At 47.2% G+C, this 22,413-nt stretch overlaps 2 protein-coding genes across 10 annotated transcripts in view; one reads left to right on the top strand and one right to left on the bottom strand.

Annotated features, from left to right (window-relative positions):
• LOC135898147 (glutamate receptor 1-like) overlaps positions 1-22,413 on the top strand; it is a 231,329-nt gene that overhangs the window by 153,201 nt on the left and 55,715 nt on the right. The window lies entirely within an intron of this gene.
• LOC135898145 (microtubule-associated protein futsch-like) overlaps positions 1-22,413 on the bottom strand; it is a 397,845-nt gene that overhangs the window by 362,674 nt on the left and 12,758 nt on the right. The window lies entirely within an intron of this gene.

Below are 22,413 nucleotides of genomic sequence, written 5' to 3'. Positions count from 1 at the left end.
ATGTACAAGTAAAGGGTTGAAGCTTTTAAGTGCTGCAATTGCGCACGAGCGCACAACGCATTTGGACTGCTGAAGCGTAACAGATTTCCGAAACTATAATATATGAAAATGGCTCCTTTATGTTTGTTTCCCCGCGAACAAATTTCACAACACAATGGAAGGCTCATGCTTCCCGCCCTGTTTGAGAAATTTGTACTTATCCACGTTTAACGTGGGCAAACTCCACACTGTCGTAATGAAAATTGTAAAGTTTGTGTTCTTGCGGTGAACGCAAGCCATATGTTCAAGTGGACTAAAAATGTTCACAGGTCAAAGACGCATTAAAAGACGTTTGCATGGGCTAGTCGATAACAGAAAACAGTATCACATTCCTAGAGACGAGGATACCATCCAACATACACTCCGGAGATGAATAGTCTCAAGACTGACCGCTTCACACTCATTAGAATGGCTGACTGTGCGAGCTGCAGCATCCGAGGTTCGAGCCACATATGAAACCATCGGGCAGATTTCATGCACGTATTTGAAAGTTAGCTTTACACCTTTGAGCAAAGTAAGGACTTCACTTACGGCTACAAGAGCAACGATGGACACCTCGCCTTATGGACATCGCATCTTAAGCTTAGCACAACTGGTAGCAAGGAGGAGGAAAGAGATAAGAAGAAGGCAGGGAGGTTAACTAGAATCACGTCCGGTTGGCTACCCTACACCGGGAGAATGGGAAAGGGGGAAAACAAAGATAACAGAAAAAAAATACAGACGTAAAAGATCTAAAAGAAAAAGAATGACACAAAAGATCTAACACTACTTACTGAGATACATGAAACAGCGCAGTCACTGTTAGAAAAGCGCGAACGAACATCACTGAACTGTAGTTGTCATTTGCGAGAGTGTCGAGACAAGCAATAAATTTCCCCGCTCCGCACACGGCGTTTTCCCCACGCCTGCTTGACAGCTCCGGTCCGGTTCAAACTTGAGAAACGACAGTATGCGAACTTCGCGCACTCCCGTTGGGCCATTCATTACGTTTGTAAGTAAAACTTCAAACAAACCTGGCTAGCCGCGCACAATCCCGACGGGGGAATCATCAGTAGATACAAACTGAGTAGCGACAAGCATCCGGCTTACCAGCTCGGGTCATAGAGATGATCACTCTAACGTCACGGCGACGCGTATGTCAGCCTACACGCGGGCAAGTGAGCATCGTGGAGGTGAAAGGTTCCCGCGTGGTTCATTGTATACAAAAGAGACACGGGCAGGGTAGGCAGGAAGCACTCTATATAGGCCGCTACATGGATCGCGCTGTGCTGCCGCTTTACCCCTCATGGCTCCTGAGGGGGCGGTTTGCTTCCTTCACGGCATGGAATAAAAAAAAGAATGGTTCGCACAAGGTATGGTTCGCTCACGCGCCACTGTGAGCGGAGACTGACCGCCATGGAATGCAAGAGTTCTCATGAGTGCTGCCACAAATTCAGGACAGCGTAAAAACGACACTCCATTTGATTTCTATTGAACACTCCGCGGACTCCGTAGAAAAAAATCTATAGCCACCCTCAACCGCTCTTGCCGAAATCGCATTGTCGGCGGCGTGATTTGGCTGCATAAGTTCAGCAGAATCTGAGAAAAGGTTTATTCTGCCCTCTATCGGGCTGTGCAATATCACGTACACAACGGATGAGACGGTGATGCCTCGAATATGACGCACAATTACAAGTTAGTACACTAAAAAGAAAGTAGCCTAGCACATTCGATTATTCTTTCTTGTAGTGCTGTTTCCTTTTTCCCGAACTCGATTGCTTGCACTTTATAGAAAACTACGTTATTTCGCTACAAAAATATGGCAATGCGATTTCAGGGTTACAGAAGATGCGTGCATGTCGAAGATTTGACATGTATATCATGATATATATATATATATATATATATATATATATATATATATATATATATATATATATATATATATATATATATATATATATACATCATGGTGTCCTGTTAAGATATATATGACATATATATCTTAACAAGACACCGTTTCGCGCTAGCTTCTTCATTGCGAAAACAGACGAGCTCCTGCTTTATCCTCTCATATGCGACAAGTATTCAAAAACAGAGCATCTGAACGTGATTTTGTATAACCCATACAAAAGGGTACTTTTTACACAGGGTATACTTTTCCGAACGTCTTACAAAACACTTTTGCCAAGGTCCTGGTAACACTTACAGTAGTGAATGCCATTCCGACTTTCCTACTAACTCCCTTTTACATCGCCATCGCCATCTGCGGATGCTATAATTGGCTAGCGCTACTGAGGTTGCAGACCTGACTTCTCGGCGCATGAGCCCTTTCAGCGAGCTCTCTACTGCCGCCCATAAGAGCCGCCACTTAAAACAACCACCTGAATATGTCGTGTGAACGAGCGATCGAACATATTCAGGTGAATGTATTAAGTTTCGTATAAAAATATTGCCCCCTCGGCAAGGCGGCAACCTCTCTCTCACTTTTACGCTTCCACGGCCACGTAAAATATTCTGACTTTGACTTTGACTTTGACTTTGACTTTATTGAAATTTAGACAATATACAGTTGTCCGGGTGAAGAGGGCTAAAGGTGACACATGTGGTCACCTGACTAGGCCCTAGACACCCTGAATTCACGCAGGCACAGTTTCGACATGGTAAGTTGCGAAGTACATTTTTTTTTTTTACGGGAAGATTATAGCAATTGACATACAGCAATATACATACACTGTACATTCAAATCAATCTAATTAATTATGTATAATACCTACAAACATGTTCACTTGACCAAGAAAAGAAAAAACAAAGCAAGGAATCCTAACTGCATCTCCCATACGACAAAAAAAAAATTTTAACATGACAAATATGTTCACTTGACAAAAAAGGATGCTCTAAATCGAGTGCTTCCGCAGAAAACAAAGAACATTGACATTCACTTGACACTCATTCACACGCATTCACTTGACAAAAAAGAACAAAGGAAACAAATTTCTAACTGGTTTATACATGATTCAAGAAAAATTTCTTTGCCTGGTTTCGGAAAGCAGGCAAAGAGGTACTGCTCAGTATGCTGAGCAGTATCCGGCGAATTCGCGCGTTAGCGGAGTTACCCGCGTTGACGCTGACACGCCGGCTAGCGATAAGCGTGCCCAATGGGCAGGAACGTTCACGACAGCGCTGCACTATGATGTACTGCACAGTGGCGCGCATAAGCCCACAAAACTACGTGAAATGGTCAACCCTACCAAAATGATGCGCTGACTCGCTGAGTTCAACTTGGGATGGTTCTCGGCCACGGGGTTATTCATAGCCATAACTCCCGGACAGGGCGAGTATTTTATTGTTGCAAAGATTGGAATTCCAGCCTGGCACATGCTCGGGACGCCTCGACACTCTCGCGGCTAGAAAATGTCTCGGCGAATAGCGGCGTACGCTCGCACACAGCGGATACGATGCACAGCTGCAGCCGAAAACAGTGGCGTAAGACTCGAGCCTCTCTACGTCTTTGCATTCCAGCTGGACTCTGCCGTCGCGAAGCTACCCTGCTTTGTCGAATATGGCTAGGTGTGGCCTTCACCAAGTCTTTTGCTTTCCGAATCGGATGGGCCGACGACGGCTCGTGTGATGACTGTGGTAACGAGGAGACTCTTCAACACCTTCTCTTTGACTGTCCTCGCTATAATTTACAGAGACGATCGCTTGCAATCGTGATAGCGCGCTTTGACCGAAGACCTCTAACAAAGGAACTTATTTTAATATGCCGCCATCACAAGCCATCGCAGCACAGGGCGACGAGGGCACTGTTGCAGTTTTTAAGGACAACAGAATTGGACAAGCGGCTGTAGCCGGAACAGATATTTATAGCGCTGCAAGTGCTACTGTGCTGTGCGGGTGACAGTATGCGGCGACAGTGACCGACTGTGATTGTAAGTCTGTGCTTCTTTCTTTCTTTATCTCTATTTTGTTATCACTTTACCTCCCCCTCCCCTCTCGCCCCAGCGTAGGGTAGCAAACCGGATCTTCCCCTCTGGTTAACCTCCCTGCCTCCTCTCTTTCTCTCTCTCTCTCTCTCTCTCTCTCTCTCTCGGGCACGAAGTTTTCTATTTTAGTTTATTTGCAAGCTCTGTCATCCTAGCTCTGCTCCGCTGGTATTTGGCACTGCGTAGTGGCGTGTCGAGTTCGGTCCTCCTCGGTGCGCTGTGCTCGTTGGGCTAGTTCTGCTTCCCAATCATGGGCACGCGACTCTTCTATCAGACTTGAATGGCTTCAGCCTTCCTCCGCCCTTTCTCAATGGTCATGACACTGGCGCTTTCCGGAAAAGAACCTAGAACAACCCAGGGCGATACTACCGCATCATAGACGTATATGTAACACCAGTATGCTGTGATCTGAATTCTGCCATGAAGACAGGTTGGCGGACACGACATGCAACGTACAGATGCTAAACTGAGATACATGTCACTGTAAAAATGCATCTGCTTTTGAAGTACTAAAATAAAAATGGCGGCAGGTGGGCTAGATAAATAGAGGTTTTAATGATGGCTGTTGAAGTTGGTGTAGCTATATCTCAGCATGGAAAATGTTTGGATCAAAAATACAAAACAATAAATATATTAAAAACGTAGATAAGTAAGAGAGATAAACGTCAGAAATACACACATTCACTCACTCACTCGTACTCTTGATCTTTCTCTCTCGCCGGCAGACACACACACACAAATCTCTAGCTCTCGCTTTCTAAGACAACAAAAAAAGCCATTCATGCCGACCGAGCTGACTCACTGTACCTTTAATACGCAACCGATCACCCGAGAAACTTGGGATGATGCAAATATCCCATTGCTATGTTAGTCCATTCCGATGTTCGATCGGTGCGAAATTCAGGAACGCTCATGTACTTAGATTTAGTTGCACGTTACAGAACTGCTGGTGGTGAAAAAAATTAACCCACAGTGCCCTACGGCCTGTCTCCTTATCAAATTGTAGATGTCATACTTAAAATTACTCAATTAACTTATTTTTTTAAACTCCTGGGAGGCGGAAACTGCCCTGTACCGTGCACTCAAACCAGCGGGTTGACGAATTCCTCCCTCAACCGTTACCCACCCGACTCATGCGCGATGTTCGCAATTTCAGCGTTCACTGCACAAACTGCGGCAGCGGAAATGAAGCCTCGCCAAAAAGTCGTAAAAGATAAAACGCTTAATGGATACACACGACCGGTTTCCCTCTCCTCTCCGCTCTCTTTTGCGACAGAAATCGCTAGCGCTTCGCGATTCTAACGCCGCCAACTTTTCAGCGCTCCCGATTCGGTATTTCGGAAAGTTGGCATTATACCGAAAAGTCACGAGCGCATTCGGCGCATTCCGCGTTCGACTGCCCCACAGAATTCCACGGCGAGCAGGGCAGGCGCGCCACAGACGCGCGAGTGCGACAGATCTAGTGCGGGCGTTTGCGCGGGCGACGAGGGTGCAAGTGTATACGGCGCGCTATCGGCGGAAAGCGTTAGCGCGCCCGCCCCCCCATGCCCCACCACGGGCCGCTGCCGCCGCCGTGCAACCCGTATATCGGCCGGGCGGCTTCCTCATTCGGCGGCTTCCTCGTTGGGTGGCATCCGCCAGCCCCGTAATTAACGGCGTGTCCAGCCAGTCCTCGAAAAGCGCGAGCGCGCGCAGCCAGCCTCGGAGGGCAGCGCCTACAGCTTCGCGAGCCCGCCAGGCAGCGTGTCGCTGATCGCTCCGGTATTGATTGTACGCCGAGGTAATGAAGCATCCGCACCCCGGCACTGATTTCTTCATGCGTCGCTGCAAATCGGCTCTTTCGCTCTCTTCCCTTCACCTGCGCATTATTTTATCTCTCTTCCCACTCGATTTAAAAAAAAAAGGAATTAGAAACGAAAGGAGCGCAAGGTGTTACGAAATCACATACGTCTTTAGAATTAGCGACGCGTTACGCAAGCAGTGGCTCGCCCGAAGTGAAATCAGATCAGTTCAGTTCAATTATACTCAAGGCTGATACCTTATGAGCTTCGTTAGTGGCTGGGAGTTAGTGCCGCGACCAGGATCCCTGGACGTGGCCAATTGGCGCTGCACATAGAGCAGTAATGGAATATAACTGAATAAAAGCAGCCGTCGTAAGTTGCGAGCACGGTGGCCATATTCACAGTGCTGTTTCCCCGTAACAAGGCGGCGACGTCGGCCTGCGCCTTGAGTACTATACAATATTGACAACCGCGTCTGGCCATAACATTGCCTAGCTAAGAACAGCCGGGCAATGCTTCTTGGTATCTTGCTGCTGGTCGCTGCGATCAGTCACCGCAGTGGCTCAAAGTTGGCAGCGACATTGAAATCATGTTGTTGGCTATGGCAACGCGTCCCACTCGCTTGCGTAACGGAGGCCAGAACTTGGCCATCGTAGCAGCACTCGAATATTCACCGGCACGTTAGTGTGATCTCTAGATCGCTCCTTGCGGCTGTCCATCCAATAGGCCGGTCTACTCGAGCATGAATCGCACTACTTGCAGGCGCGGCTCTTCAGGGTCTCCGCCGGCGCAACATCATTTAGTGATTGGCTGCTGCCTTGACAATCGTATTTTTGGCCTGTAATAATGTGCCGCTACAATGACTGGTGCTTTGATAACTGAAATGAGGGGTGTCGACTTTCACGTGCCCATAAAGTCGCGCAAGCTGTAACACTCACCAAAGCTACGGGGTAGACTTTGACTAATGCGTCAGATTTAGCTTCCAGAATATTGCACCGTTGTTGGGCTGCGGAGCAGCAAATGTGAACGTAGTATGCGAATCAGTCTTTCGAGTGGATAATGAAAATACATGCAGGCTGAATTGAAATATCCTACAAACAAGCCCTCGAAGATGAGCTAACGCAACACGGGCTTCGAATTGATTGAACAAGGGACGGTCGTCCGGTCATATTATTTAGCAATGTTCTTTGGATCTAGGTGCAGCGTGATTATTAAACCAATTTCCTATTGCATAACTTTTTCTGTTTCCTAATTAGACGGTGTGTCTACTTTTTAACGTGTACAATTTATGCGCTGGCCCGAGCTTTCTTCAGGGGACTTACATTTTCAAATTCTTACGCAACCTCATATTCGGTTCCTGCGCCGCAGAATGTACAGTATAGCGTGTCACATATTTTTTAGAAGAATATGCAGCCAGAAGCCATTAACAGTGTAGTGTTTTAATTTTCATACGAGTTGATTACGAAATACGCGGAGAAAACCAGTTCTGGTAATTGCGAACATCGGCCTCCGCTACGCTGATACGGTTCGAACGCTAATTTTATGAAACAATAAAAATCGCCTGGCTTGAAACAGCGCACGCCTCGTCGTCGTTGCAGCCTGCATTGCGAAAGGAGGCTTATACGAAGCAGCAAATGAATACGACCGCAGTCGGATCCTAGTCTTGCTGTGCTCGGTAGACTCCCACGTGCATTTTCCGATACTTACCGCACATGGCGCAATGCAAAAAAGCAAATAAAAAAAAAGGTCGTGTTTCCTCACATCCTATCTGGTCATACTGACTAAGCAGCGCATGTCAAATAGTACTGCATCTAATCACCGAATTCGTCATGATTGAAAAGGAGTCTCCTTTTTGTTGCAAGAGCATTCTTTGTCTGCCTACCTGCACCCACTCTGACCTGGCCTGCTGGGTATCGGTCCGACCTCGAAATCCCGATCACGTAATAAAGAAATTAATAAAATTTAGTCCTCAGCCTAGAGTCGAAGCCGAGTCTTCCAGCACAGTAGGGGTAACTATCTTCAGCGCCACGTGGTCATAGCCCGGCTTTTCCAGCATGCCAAGCAGCAGCGGGCGAAGTCTGATGCGTCACGCCGGCGACGCCTAGATTCCATGGATCGCCGAAAAATTGCCCCCTGCATCGCTGGCCCTGTTTAATGTGGCCCGCAGCAGCGTGTAGATCGGCTGTTGCCGCAAAGCTTGTGCCTAAGTGTGCGGCGAGTGAGCGTTCTTTTTTTCTTTGGTGAAGGCACAAAGGGCACATACATGGAACGCTGTCTTCAGTGCATCCGAACGATAGGCCAGCATGTTGGCCGGCCAGTCAAGCTAGCGCGCGATGCACTCTTGTCCGGCGGCTCTAGCGTGAAAAGAAATATGTTTTATTACCATGTCAGCCGTCGGGCACGCTGACCCCAGGGATGAATCTCCGTATGGCTGCTATTGGCTGTTTTCAAGCAGACGCTCTTTCGACGCTAGCGCCAAGGTCCCCTTCAGTTACAGCCCTAGCAAGAGGGCGATACTTTGGCAAAATGGCGGCGCATACGATTGTTTACGTTGTCATGGCAACAGGAACAGCAGCCGCGTGGCACCTCCTCACCCTAGCGGCCTTTGTTTTTTCTTTTTGTTTTTATTATGACGGCCCTCTCCGCTCCCTCTCCACCCTTTCCCATGCTCGGCGCACCTTCACTTTTGTTTTTCTTTTGCATGTCCGTGGTGCGTGTTATTTCTTTTTAAATTTTGTATCGTGCTCACGCCCTACCCAAGGCATTGTTTGTGAGCTGGCGTGTGGTGCGCCGTGGGTTCTTTGTGCGTATGCTGGCATACTTCGAGTATGTCAGCATATAACAACATACGTACATAAATTCCGCTTCCAACACAACAGATATTAGCCCTCGGTTTATTGACTTCCGTTTCTGAAAACAAATATTATCGCATAACTTGGTATGATACATGCCCAGAAAATGAACAAAAGTGAAGAATGCATGGCATGTACATGACTACTAAACAACACAAAATTCACAGACAGTGTAATAACAAAATAAAAATAATACTCGAGAAAACGCGAAGGCCGTTTCGTGTACACACATATAAAAATTTTTTTACATAATGACCTAAAGATGAAAGTGTAGAAGAGCTTCTGGTATGCGCACTGAGAGCTTCTGATGTACTCACTGAGATATTGCACAAAATTGGACGACATGCATGACAGTCACAACAACTAAACAAAGGAAAAATTCACTGCCAATGGCAAAAAGAATGACATGCAAAATACCTAAAGATAGTATAAAATGCTAAGATTGTTTTATTGGCAGCCGTACGAAGAAGAAAAAAGAAACAAGAACTTACTTATAAATATACACAAAACTATATGAAATGCGTGACATGTTCATTACTACTGAAAGAAGTGAAAAAGACGCAGCAGAACAAAAATAACATTGTACTAAAAACGGAAATACACATTATCACATGTTGCACTTGGCCACAACTTGAGTAACGGTGGCAAGGGGGAGCAGAAGGTAGTCAGCTTTTGCAGCAGCACATAGAAACCATTCACAAAAAGGCCTATTCTTCAATCAAAGACCAGGTGAAATAAGGCAACAACACGACTTTTCTTTTACCACGAATGCAATGATTAGCAGTAAAATTATGCCACTTAAGGCACTAAATCATACCTAGTGGGCACTCTTTGTGTATTAAACACGAACTGAAATAATCTGCATATAGGACACTTGCAATGCTCATGCTTTCCAGAAAAAAAAAGCATATCATGCCTACACATAAAGGTTGTTCGCGTGGTTTTCCCATTGGCAATTACTGAGATAATACATAAACATGAACAAACATTTTTCAGCTGTTAGTACGCTTCTAGAACGGTGACACACAGAAAAAGCACTGAGGGCGGAATGAAAAGTTGGGCGAGTTACTGAAGTTGCAGAATGGGACTTGGCACAGAAAAAAATGGCTGTGGCTTAGGTAAGGTTAAGCCCAGGATGCGAAGCATACTAGCCTTTATTTTAGTTGTTGAACCACTGTTTAGCCTGGTGAACTGCTGTTGCTTGGCTATATTTGGTTCGGCTAGACGAAGAAACAACTCATGCATTACTTCTTCGCCTTCAAGAGTGGAACGCGACAGCGTTCCCGTCGACCCGCCAAGGGGTGTAAGACAATGGGCTACAGGGCAGCGACTACGCGCCCCGCATTGGACGCGGTGAGCGTCGAGCAAAGCAGCGTTCGGCGCGGCAACGAAATGTGCGCCTGAGCAAGAGACGCACGCCTTAGAAACAGCGCGTTTCTAAGGCAACACCGCATTCACTAGAGGCGCTTTTGTACCGCTTTGAAGCGTTGTACTCGTGGCTCAGTGGTAGCGTCTCCGTCCCACACTCCGGAGACCCTGGTTCGATTCCCACCCAGCCCGTCTTGCAAGAGTTGAGCCAAAGCCACTTCTCCTCTGTCGTGACGTCACGGTGTCACGTGATTTCATGGTCACCGCCGCGCCTGAGGAGCTGGGTTGAGCCCTCGTAATATGCTTCGCATAAAACAAGTCATACAGACCAGGTGACAATGAGGAGGAACATCTATTTGTGAGCTTTCTGTACCGGTAAGAGGGAAATGTAGCGCAACCAAGACGTAATGACGTCCGGAGACTTATGGAGCACACACATGCACAGGGCCATGTTAATGTAGTACATGCGTCATCTTATGTCCGTGGGTCTTCGCGCTCACCTGTTGTCTTTAGGCACCCGGAAGAACCTTGCAGGGCTTGTTTTTGAGGTATTCGTGCACCACTGCACGATGCACGAGCAGTGCAATTCGTGGAACGGGTGAAACATCGCGGAGCACAAGCACACAGCTATCGAGGACCACCAAACTGACAAACCTGCTCATGCCGGTGAACGCACCGCAGCGCACGCTTCCCGATAACAGCAGATAACGAAACATGAAACTTCATGAAGCGGGCTAAGCTGGCGCCGAGCCGGCGAGCGCGCGCGGAGACAGTCGAAAGTGAGGGAGTTGCAAGAAAGGGTAAGGGGAGAGGAGTTTGGAGGAGGAGCGAAAGGACACAGCCTCTTAGATCGGTGGGCGCGGGTGTGCGCAGATCCAGGAGGCCGTGCAAGGGAAGTGGAGTTGATTTCCCGCCCTCCTCATGGATGGCGCCAATTACCTCTGTCACCGAAGCGCCGGAGTTTCCGGAACCGGCGCTGAATACACCGTGACGCTAAAATGTAGTAGAACGCCCGCTTTTTGCCGACATCGCGGTACTGTGCCTCGCGTAGGGCGCGTCCACGTTACGCGGGATAATATCTGTGACTTAGCTGTTGACAAGGGGCGCGGAATACATGCGACAACAGGAAGTTCGCATGACGCGATCATTGACGTCACTCGGCGCGACGCTCAGCCCGTTATCAGATGTACCGGTAGTTCGCCGCGCTGTGCCATCCATCGCAAGATATAAAATCCACACATTAACCGTCGCAGCCGTTACAGGAGGGTCCCCGAAAGAGACGCCCAACAGAAGACGACGAAAAAGAGATAAATGATCAGGATCGATGGCATGTTGCAGCAGAACGTCGACACTATAGTGTCGACGTTCTGCTGACAGGATATATATATCCTGTCAAAACTGATGTAGCCAGGGAACGCCGGCACCAGACTAAAGAAATGTATTTCGCAAGAATAGCAGCTTGGGCTTGTTGGTTTTCCGTCCCGGTGTAATCAGCGCAAAACGTAGACGGGACACGAGACGAAAAGAAGACCCCAAAAGCGCTACGCTTGTGGTGTTGTCTTCTCGTCTCGTGTCCCGTCTACGTTTTGCGCTTTTAACATCAGATAAAGGGCTCGAGTCCTCCAAACAAAGGAGGAATTTGAAGACAAAGAAGACGACCACATGGAGGTTTGGAAATTGAATCTTATTGACAAGTATTGTGTCTCGTGCGAATGCTCTCGCGGAACTTAGACAAGCATTGTATAGAGGATGATTTAGCGCTGAATGTGACATTAAGGATGATAGCCGTTTCATCAGGTGATTAGCGACGAGGGCGATGCAAAAGCTCCCAAATACATTCGGCAATACCTCGATGGAGACTCATGCGCAGCTCCACGACAAGAGAGTGCCTCTGGTATGAGCATACTAATAATGAATTCTTTTGTTGAGGAGGATAAGAGGAACGTTTAGACAAAAGGATCATTTAGAACTTCCTGGAACATTGAGATCACCTCTCGTACGTAACTGTCCAGTGTAAGGGAATTATCAAGCATAATGAATGGCAAGGTGGGTGCGTGAAAACATCAGATTGAATGACATTCGTCTGTTCAGTGCAACAGAAGTTAAGTAACGTGTATCTTATTAAATATTAATGTGGTTTAGTGATTCGGCAAAAAGGTCAATCATATACAGCTTTGAGGCAAACTAAAATTCAATAATTTACTTAGAAGAGTTATGACTTAGGTTGATACTTACTTGTTGCAGCCAAACAGAGTAACAATGGAGGAAAGGGACACGAGGAAGGCATCGACAAGGTACTGTGCGGCGCCTCGCCCATGCTCTCCATTTGACCCGTCGATGTAATGTTACTCCACTTAATTTACACAGCTCAGTGTGAAACATGGATATTTGTTCTTCGTTTAAGGCGTTGCCTGCACTTTCCTCTTCGTATAAACTCAGTCACGTAAGGATTTCTACTGTGAGCTTTTAAACAGACTCGCCATATGCGCTCCGAGGAACTGATCACCGTGGATAAAAAAAAAAGAACGCAATGAAATGGCGAGATTTCTTGAGAAGCTAGAAGCTTATGTAAGACCAAGACGTAGTCCACACATTGAGAAAAGCACCGTTTTAGGCTCCACTAAATTTTGTTTCACTTTTGACTTCACTTCAAAGCGCTGACATTGAACGCGCATAATCCTGTACGAGTGAGTCACTTTCTTTCTTTCCTTCTTTCTCTCTTTCTTTCTTTCTTTCTTTCTCTTTCTTTCTTTCCTTCTTTCTTTCTTTCTTTCTTTCTTTCTTTCTTTCTTTCTTTCTTTCTTGCTTTCTTTCTTTCCTTGTTTCTTTCTGTCTTACTCATTTTTCTTTTCGTTCTAGTCAGCAGCTAAGGATACCTTGACCACTACCTCTTTTCACCTCTCTTATATGTTTCCGTAGGTTCCAAAGGACCTTCACCAGGCACGTTGGAGAATATTTATTATGCACTGCAAGTCGCGGTCCAGAGAGCGTTCTACCGCAAGAACTTCTAAAGCGTGCTTAGGAGTAGCAGGAATAGGATCAAATGGAATGTTGCGAGGTGATGGAGCCACACAACAAGTTATTTTCCGTGCAATATGGCAGCGTTAATAATGCACCGCATGAGACGACTTACCCCGTGTCGAACTACCCTCTCCTGCCGCATCAATGCGATTTACCTTCCTAGCAAATTACCGCCGTTTACATCAATGCGATGCGATGGAAATGCGACGCGTAACATGTCGCATTCATGTTAACGTCGCTTGTTACTCTCTTCTTTTCTCGCTGCGCGGCGCCTTTCCAGAGGTGGTTCTGCACGCTCTGCGCTTCACTGGAAACCCCGATATTACGCTGCTGCCAGCCAACTATGCGCTGCTGTGGGTGACACGCGCGTGATGTGTAGGCGGCAGCTGTGACGTTACCTCTGTTCGAAAGAGAATGGTTGTTCTGAAAAGTAGGGCGCACGAGCTTTGGCTTTAATTTCAACTCCTCTCACTGTGTGCATTGGTGCAATCCTTTGCAGGCCTGGTCTCCCCAACGTGATGTGTGCTGTGCGCTAGTCCGTTTCTTATTTCCACGAACTAGGTGGTCAGCCATTCCTCTAAGTCATATTTTAATAAATATTTTACTACTCCCGAAGTTTACACTTCCGATTTCTGTCGAGTTCTCTACAATTAGGAGTTGAATCATGTTGTCTACTCACACCTGTGAACGCAAATAGACTTTAGAGAGGCAAGCGCTTACCACCTTTCTACTTTACGAAATGGTCCATGCTTGGCATGGTGGATTACCAAAGCTGCACCCTGATTTCGTCGCAAACCCAGGCCAAGCGTTTTTGGCTGCGCTGGAATTTCGTCCCCACTCTCTCCCTCTACGTTTCCTTCTTATACGAGCTTCTTGAATTGGAGGTCCGTGCGCGGAGCAGGACACGCCCCGCGAAAGCGAAAGACCGAAGTCTCAAATCCGCTAGCCGACCATGTAAGTACAAGAGGCGCCTAACCCTAATCACGAAGAGTGGCCGGCAACATTAGCTGCTCTCTTCGAGGCTCAGCAGCAACCTGAAACCTTCGTCCAAATCGATTCCGCTCGGCTGAGCGCGCCCGCCTCGAACGAACAAGCCCCGGGGCAGGAAAGTGCGCCGTCACACAACAGCGTGCGCAAGCACGATCTCAATCCATCTTTATCCGGGGCTTTGCGAGTCCGGCGCTTCAGCTCGAAGTCGAAACGCGCAGCGGACGGAGAAGGCAAATCGAATTCCGTGCTTGAATTCGCATTCTGGACAGTGCATGTGCGTATATACAGGTGCCACATACAAACACCAGGCGTTTTGGGTCGCGTCCATATTCTACACGACCCTACAGGCCTGCCTCGAACGTCTGTGCATTCGGAAACATTCTGGTGCCGGGCAGCATGCCGCTGCGAACCTTATTGCATTCCACAGGACAGCGAGGCGTTTCTTTTTTTTTTCAACCTGTGTGCTTCGTGGACAGATATAAGCCGTAGCTTCGCGCACCCGGGCTGGCGTGTTGTGTCACCATTCAACTGGAACGCGCAGCGGCGGCGACGTCGGGTATCTTGCCGCTTCTTTCTCTTTCTCTCTATCTCTCTCTCTCTCTCTAACGGTGGCGTCAGTGGCTGCGCCAGATCCCTGCCTCGAGCCGCTGCCGTGACGTGGCACGTTTATTTACTTACGTCGAGAACGCGTGCACTCCGGGACGTTTTGGTGTATGCTATGGAGGACCCTGATAGGTTTCCTTTGATATGTGCCGCCGCTCAATTGAGAACAAGTCAGTGGACGGTCTTCTTTGCTTGAAGTGCCGAGTTTGCGAAAAGACGTTCCCATCGAAGAAACGTTCTCAAGTTGCGTCAGCGTGGCACAAGAGTTTGCGCTGTGGTATATTTTTCTTTTTTTATATATAGTAAGCACAAGACACGCGGGTACAAAAGGATACAGAAGAGAAGCTGACATACTGCCTTATGCGGCTGAAAGACGCCTCAGTTGAAACTCGTTCCTAAGCTCGAATCCTACTTGTCAAGGTTTTTTTCATGCGTGAACGAATAAGCAAACTATACTTGTTTCCGCGTCATTTAACATGCGGCAGCATGTTACCCTATACCCATACCACTTGATGCTATACATATGCTACATGTAAAATAGAAACCACACTTAATCCAAACGCGCATATTATAATACGAAGTAAATCCACGTCATCTCTCTACATTTGCAGGAAAAGTGTGTTACGTACATTGGACGACCATTATGAAAGCTTCGCGAAGCTTCTTGCTCATTTTCATCATTACATACCCTAACATTTCACACTCATCTTCAGCTTTACTTTTATGTTACGTGAGCTGCTGTAGCTAAACTGGCATAACTATCATGGTGCCCTGCAGGACCTATTTCTTTCCGGCGCCTCAAAACTTTTTAGCGTTGGCGCCCCAACTAACACTAATCGATCATCTACGTAGAAATAGTCAAAATGAGGTTGGTTGACAAACGAGAAGAGCAATAAAATGACAACCATTCTACTTTGTGAAGATGGAATGGCAATGAAAGCTGACGACAGTCAAAGCTCTCAAACGAAAAGCAAAGTGCTTTCGCTGCCATTCCATCTTCGCAGTGGAATGGTTGTCACCTTGAAGTCGGTCACATCACCGGGAACGTCTGGGAATGTACGGGGCAGTACCTGGAGCGCACGGTCCCGATTAGTCAGGTCTCGTACATTTCCGATCCTCGCCAGGTCGTTCTCGAACCACAGATGATCGCACACTCTGTAACTAAATGCGAGATGTGTATCCAGAAGGTCTAGTCGAAACTTGGCATCCGTACCTTTGAAAGTAGTTCACTCGGTCCATCAGGTACCTCTGCTGCCGTGTTGCCTTGCGAGTCTGATGTCGTTGCTCGTTCGGAGGTACACGGGCTCGCGATTGTCGGGTTTCGTTCAGCATCGTGGGAACGTTCTTCGTCGGAGGTCGTTTCGCGCCGGCACCGTTTACATTCTCGTTGCTGTTCCCTCCGGGGATCCTCATACGCATGTTGTTCTTTGGGTGTACGAACTTATACGTGTCCACCCCATCAATAACGCAGTTGTTGAATGGCTCACACCCCCTTAATCACTGGCTCATACACCCGTAGACGCCACCTCCCAATTACGATTACAGAAGAGAAGTGAATTCTATGCTGGAATAATGAGCGGCAACGGAGCCATCTGTAGAAGACTACGAAGGCACGAGCACTAGCACTAGCGCGTTTGGGTGGTTGGTGCCGAGAATAGCCCGCAGGGGTATGTACCATTGAGCGCGTACCCTTTCTGCACTATCACCAGGGTCGGCCCACATGATGATTATTTCTGTTGCCGGACGCCGCAAAAACTACGGAAGGTTAGTCATATACTGCTTTCGCTGTAAAACGACAGGCACATGCTCAAAGTACGGAAGATGCATTCAGTTTGGGCATTAACAGACATGGCATATTTATTTACTTATATTGACAACGCGCACCATCCGAGACGAGTCGCTATATGCGTTGACTGTCCCGGACAGGTTTCCTGCGATATTTGCTCATGTTGCTCATCATCTTGCTCGACTTCTTGCTCATCTGTATGACATCATCTCCATACCGAGTACACCATTCTCCGTCATCACCTGTATGTGCTCATCGCACATAGAGCCTGAGGGACATGGTGAGAGCTCAGGCGCAGCGCCTGAGCTCTTGCCAAGTCCCTCGGACTCGGTAAGGCTTCGCCTAACTCGTGCCTCACAAAAGAACTAATCCAAGAACTTTCATGTTTGCCACCGAGCCCTGTTATATAACAACAACTTGACAACCAATGTTGAAAAAAAATTTTTTGCTAAAGCTGATTTTAAGAGCCGATGCCGGGCCAGCAAATATATAAAAAAAATAAATTATGGGGTTTTACGTGCAAAAACCACTATGATTATGAGGCACGCCGTAGTGGAGGACTCCGGAAATTTCGACCACCTGGGGTTCTTTAACGTGCACCTAAATCTAAGTACACGGGTGTTTTTGCATTTCGCCCCCATCGAGATGCGGCCGCCATGGCCGGGATTCGATCCCGCGACCTCGTGCTCAGCAGCCCAGCACCATAGCCACTGAGCAAGCACGGTGGGTGGACAGCAAATCTTGATGACGGACATAGTATTAATGAAAGCGGTGGGTGAAGGGTGCAAAAAGTCCGCAAGCCCCGAGCTGGGCAGTTTCTCCGAAAATCCTGGTTATAAGAACCGGACGAGAAGCTTCCTCCGTTCACCCTATTAAGCACATAAAACTGACACCACTGGACAGTTCTCATCTTGCAAGAGAGCGCCAGAAGGGCAGAAAGTAAAATAGAGAGCGTCAAATGCGCAAGCGCATAGACGATCAAGCGTAGTACGCGTGTTTCTTTTGTCGATTCCAACGCTGCGTACATGCTAATACCGACCGCAATGTCGCATCTCCGTCTCGCCTCGTCTACGAAAGATAAAATACGGTCACGCCTAACGTATGGCCTAGCCCGACACCGTTTAAAGAAAAGAAAAGAAAACAACAGCACTATAATCCTAGTCTCCAGTTGCAGCTGCTCTAGTATACCGTGGGGCCGCTTAGTGCGCTGTGCCTGCCGTTGCAAAGCCTTTAATCCGCTTATGCGAGCGGATTCGACGCCTGTGCGATCGGTGACGAACAACCAAAAGAACGCGCACGAATCCGGCGGGACGGAAAGGTAATGTAGACTCGCGTGGGGTAAAACATAATTATTTTTCGCCAGCTTACGGCCTCAGTGAAATGCGTTTCTTTTCGTCTTCTTTTTTTTCTTTTTTATTTGTTCCTCATGCTGTATGCATCCGCGTTTGTGTTTGGCCATGGCTAAGTGTAATTTTCTTTCCCGCTCCTAATGTGTAACGAAACTTGCCTGTGTCTGTTGGTTCGACTGAGTCGAAGCAGGTTTTCCTGTTTGTTAGGGTGCATGGCTACAAAAAAAAATAAAGGAAACTACACGAAAAAATTTGTAGTTCCGCCCGAAAGGCGAAGCTCCGATTGCGATAGCAAATTAATATATAGCTGTACGAAGTAAGGATATTAGCTTTATCGGCCGTATAAACTTGTAAACATTCGCTTACAAACTAAATTAACTGTGATAGAATGTGTAAGCGCGACTCAACGAGGACGTAGAAAGAAACAGACACACAGAGACAGCGCTGTCTTTGCGTGTCTGCTACTTTCTACGTACTCGTTCAGTTGCGCTTGCCAATTCTATCATGAATTCAAACCAACTAGCCCGTCAACGTGCTTTAAGTAAGTTAACGAGCATTGTGTCACCTGCGCACAGGTAACGATGAACACATCTCGCTCGATGACAGCGGAAACTGTCTGAAAACGCTGGCCTTAGGAATCACGGCAGCAGCCTGGAGCCGCTGGCCTCCGTGCATCCGTCACTTCAACGCAAACGAAATGTCGAAAGCACAGCGCATGCGAAGCTACTGGCACTACACGCAGTCTGCAAACACCGCAGATCGCTTTGAAGATGAGGCCCGCGCGGGCGCGCACTTTGGCCACGTCGAAAATCGCTTTCAAGACACACGAGCCCCGGCAACGCGTCCGTACGGCGTCCGCCGAAGGAGTCTACTACAGCGTCCGCGATTCGCCTGGCCAGCTTGGCCGCACTAGACTCCGCGGTTGCCTCCACTCTGAATGTAATGGCGGGCGAGGAGGACATCGAGGCACCGTAGCAGCCGCCTGACCCCCATGCCTCGCGCGCCACAGGAGAGGGCAACACCTAGGCGGCGTTCCTCGCTCACGCACGCGAGATGGAACCGGCTGCCCCTCACATACTTTCACTCACACGGGACTTCACGGCGACGGCGACGGCAGAAATGCGCCTGGAGTGTGCATATAACTGCGATTGCAATTAAAAAAAAAAGACATTAATTCTGTACCTATGTGCATATACTCAGCGGAAGATTCCTTGTGCAACCACCCATGTAATCGCTGAGGCGATGTGAAACGTTTCTTACATACCGGCGACTCGCCTCTATAGCAAAATCTTTGGAGAAATATGTGCAGTTTTTATGTCGGGCACTGCATTGTCGGTCATGGAGCGTCACTCGCGTGCCTATTATGCAAGTAACTGCAAAATGACGACCACGCTGAACCGCGGTGAGGTCATCAAAGAAAGCTTAGCCTTGAAATGCGAGCGCAAAGAAGCTGTTGCAAAGTTGCGTGAAGATTCGATGCCGTTACCACAAAATGTAAGGGCGGCTCATGTTGAACAGCCAGACAATGTTTTTGCCATTTTGTCAGTGTCACATCAGGACGCGGAGCAGGGCCCTGACGCTTGTGAAGACTCTTGTAATGCCGATTTTGATATCAAAATGTGTTCGCACTGTTGTTGAAGTTTGCATCGTTTCTTTATCGGTCGCAGGCGGCTTTCCGTGGTAGAAAACTCGAGAAAGTAGCGGATGGAGCTTGATATCGGGATGGATACCATTACTGCCCACAATTCGAATGCGCATTCCAAATAACGCTTCTCAATTGAAATGAAACTGTATTTCTTTCGAGATGCAGGTAGAAATTAACAAAGAGTCACTGAGTTCGGCTTAGCTGAAAGGCGACACTATGACACAGCCCTTTCGGACCCCGATACTCTCGCGTGAACAAGTCTCACTTCAGTTGGTGTTAATCTTGATTCTTTGAATCTCGGCGTCATGTTATTTATCCTCCAATCTCATGATACCTCGCCACAGTCTCTGCAGGCCCCAGCATCTTCTCGGTGTGACGGTAACATGGCAGGGTCATTAAGCATGCAATGAGCCATTGCATCCTAACGCTGTTCCTTGTGTTCTGCTATAGCAGCGCCAAAAAGGTCCCTCTAGGGCTTAACGTAACATTGTTTATGGGATCGTAAACATCCTCAATGGCGTGCGTTTTTCTTTTCCTCGTTCAATAAATCTTCTGCACCGCTCGTACAAACAAGTCCTCAGAAAGACAAGGAGAGAAGAAATAGTGCCGGAAATCCAGGTACAAAAGCCACCAAATTACGCACATTTATTTCTGTGCATTGTCCTAATAGTTGTTTTAAGTAATAGCTCGTGGTAGCTGTCTTCACAGAAAAATAACTCAGTGTGATAGCCTCCGCCAATAATGTACATTCAGAAGAGTCATTCACTTCCGCTGTCTGGCATCACCACTGATTTTGCCATTCAAATCGTTTTAGTGAGCATTTTTCACTCGAACCTGTTTGCAACATTAACATTGTAATTGTTGCAAAACGTTGCGTTTCTTGTTGCTGATTGCTTGTTGCTGATTGCTGATTGTCACTACTACTAATACTGCTACTGTTACTATTCACTATCACTTACGGATACAATACTACTACAACTACTACAATTACAACTACTACAACTATTAACTGTTGTTATTTCTGCTATAGGAAAAGGAGTAGCCGTCACCATTAAAGGGTGACTACATCTCTTTCTTTTATTTTCATTTCAATAAAAGAAATCTACAACCACTACTACTCTTGCTACTGCTATACTTTTTGACCACAAAAGAAGAAGAACCTGGTTGAAGGAGCGGACTGTCACAATTCTTGCTTACGAGTTGCTGAAGGATAGAAGTCCGTGTTCTTGCATTTCTTCAACGTTAAGCCTTTTTTTTTCTTTAATCTTGATGTACAATCACAGGAAGGTAGGCTACGTCAAAGCCGGCTATTCAAAAATGTCATATTTGTTCTGAATTCTTTCAGTACTTTCTCAAGAGTACAAAGAGGGGGGTTAATGAATTGTGTACGATGGTGCCCGTCGTACACAATGAAGAAACGGAACTAGACCGAAGTCTGAAATCCACCGCCTCAAAACTGAACAATGTGCCATTGTGGTTCATGGTCGAAACTACCACTGGAAGAAGCATGCACAAACAAGAACAGCAGCCACAACAAATGTCTTCTTGCAATGCCAATGGTTCAAAGGCTTTTGCCTCCGACCATACGCATAAAAATGGCGCTGACTGCATACAGCGTCAATCTCGCGAATTTTTGCGACTCATTCGTTGCCGACCGCAGCTCACTCTGACGATTTGCTGTACGTGTGTGTGGCTTGTACCATGACGGCGCCAACAAGGTGCTATTGTGAGACTCCTCCCCCACTGTCCTTTTTTATTAACATTGAACGAAGGGTGGGCACTGCGTAGCGCTTATAAATTTTCTCTTCTCAAGCTTTAAGGGGTGACAAACTGCAACCAATGGTCCTCGATGGTCAAAAGCTTCAATTTGTTCTAACCTTTTCACACTGCTAGCCTGGACACGTGACCACGACTTTCCTTCGCGGACCACTCTCTCTCTCTCTAACAAATGGCACGGCACCCACAAATGACACGGTATAGCGGGGGAATGGTGGGGTGTTAACGCCATTCGATCGATACCGGCCGAGCCAACGTGGCCTCTCAAGCGTCTCAAGCACCGACAGCCTCGCACATCTGCCTTCCCGTTCTTCTGCACGCGCCCTTGATCTCCACTCACGGTCCCTGTTCGCTGAAACATCCTTATTTGGGCTTATCATTTCTGAGGGCGCTTCGCCCCGCGTAGTAAGTAACTGGGATTGTCTTCCTGTCCTTATGTCCCGTCTTCGTCGTTTCTTCGCAAATTGTGGGTTCAGGCTTCTAGGAGCACTTTGTCGCAATCCACAACGAAGATTCATGGCGCGCACAGAAAACAGAAAAAGGGAGAAATGCGCGGAAGCAAATAGAAAAAAAAAGAAGCTGCCCTACAAACCTGAAATGGTCACTAACGCGGGCACATATTTGCATACCTTGATAGCTGTTCCCGGTATAGAAGAACGCCCACATGACTCGAGCTGGTATCAGTTGAAATTTTTTTTAGATGTTTATTTTAATTCGAAAGCGCTCGACGACGTTCTCTTTCTAGCGCCTACCATCGCAATAAATCTTCCAACAGCTTCACAAACAAAAACACAACGGGAAAAATAATTCCTTTAGACGTATGAAGATGGGGAAAGAATATGTGCTACCGGCGAACTTCATACCTAAATTTATTGCAATAATTCTACTGCGTCTTCCGCTTCTAAAACGTTGCAGATTGCCTATGAATCCGCTCTAACAGCCAAACGTGTCGATATCTCGTGCTCTCCCCGAAACTGCCCTAGCGATACCTCGCCATGAACGACTAATATAATAAAAAAATTCCAACTCCTGACGAAGGGCACTGTAAGATTTATGCAAGGTGATTATGATTGTCGTGTTCCAAACAACTTTACAAATTCTTGGGCGAATGAAGAGCTATGCTATAGGGTATAAGCACATCGTTTTTCGGACATTCCCCTCCATGGTGGCTCAACCAAAAAATAAAAAAAATAACTTGTAGGCAAAATAGGTGTGTAATGCTTCACTACTTGATAAGC

Source organism: Dermacentor albipictus, chromosome 3, assembly GCF_038994185.2.
Source record: "Dermacentor albipictus isolate Rhodes 1998 colony chromosome 3, USDA_Dalb.pri_finalv2, whole genome shotgun sequence".
Lineage (NCBI taxonomy): Eukaryota > Metazoa > Arthropoda > Arachnida > Ixodida > Ixodidae > Dermacentor > Dermacentor albipictus.
The sequence above is the reverse complement of the archived record's forward strand: the minus strand, read 5'-3'. Positions and strand labels throughout refer to the sequence as shown.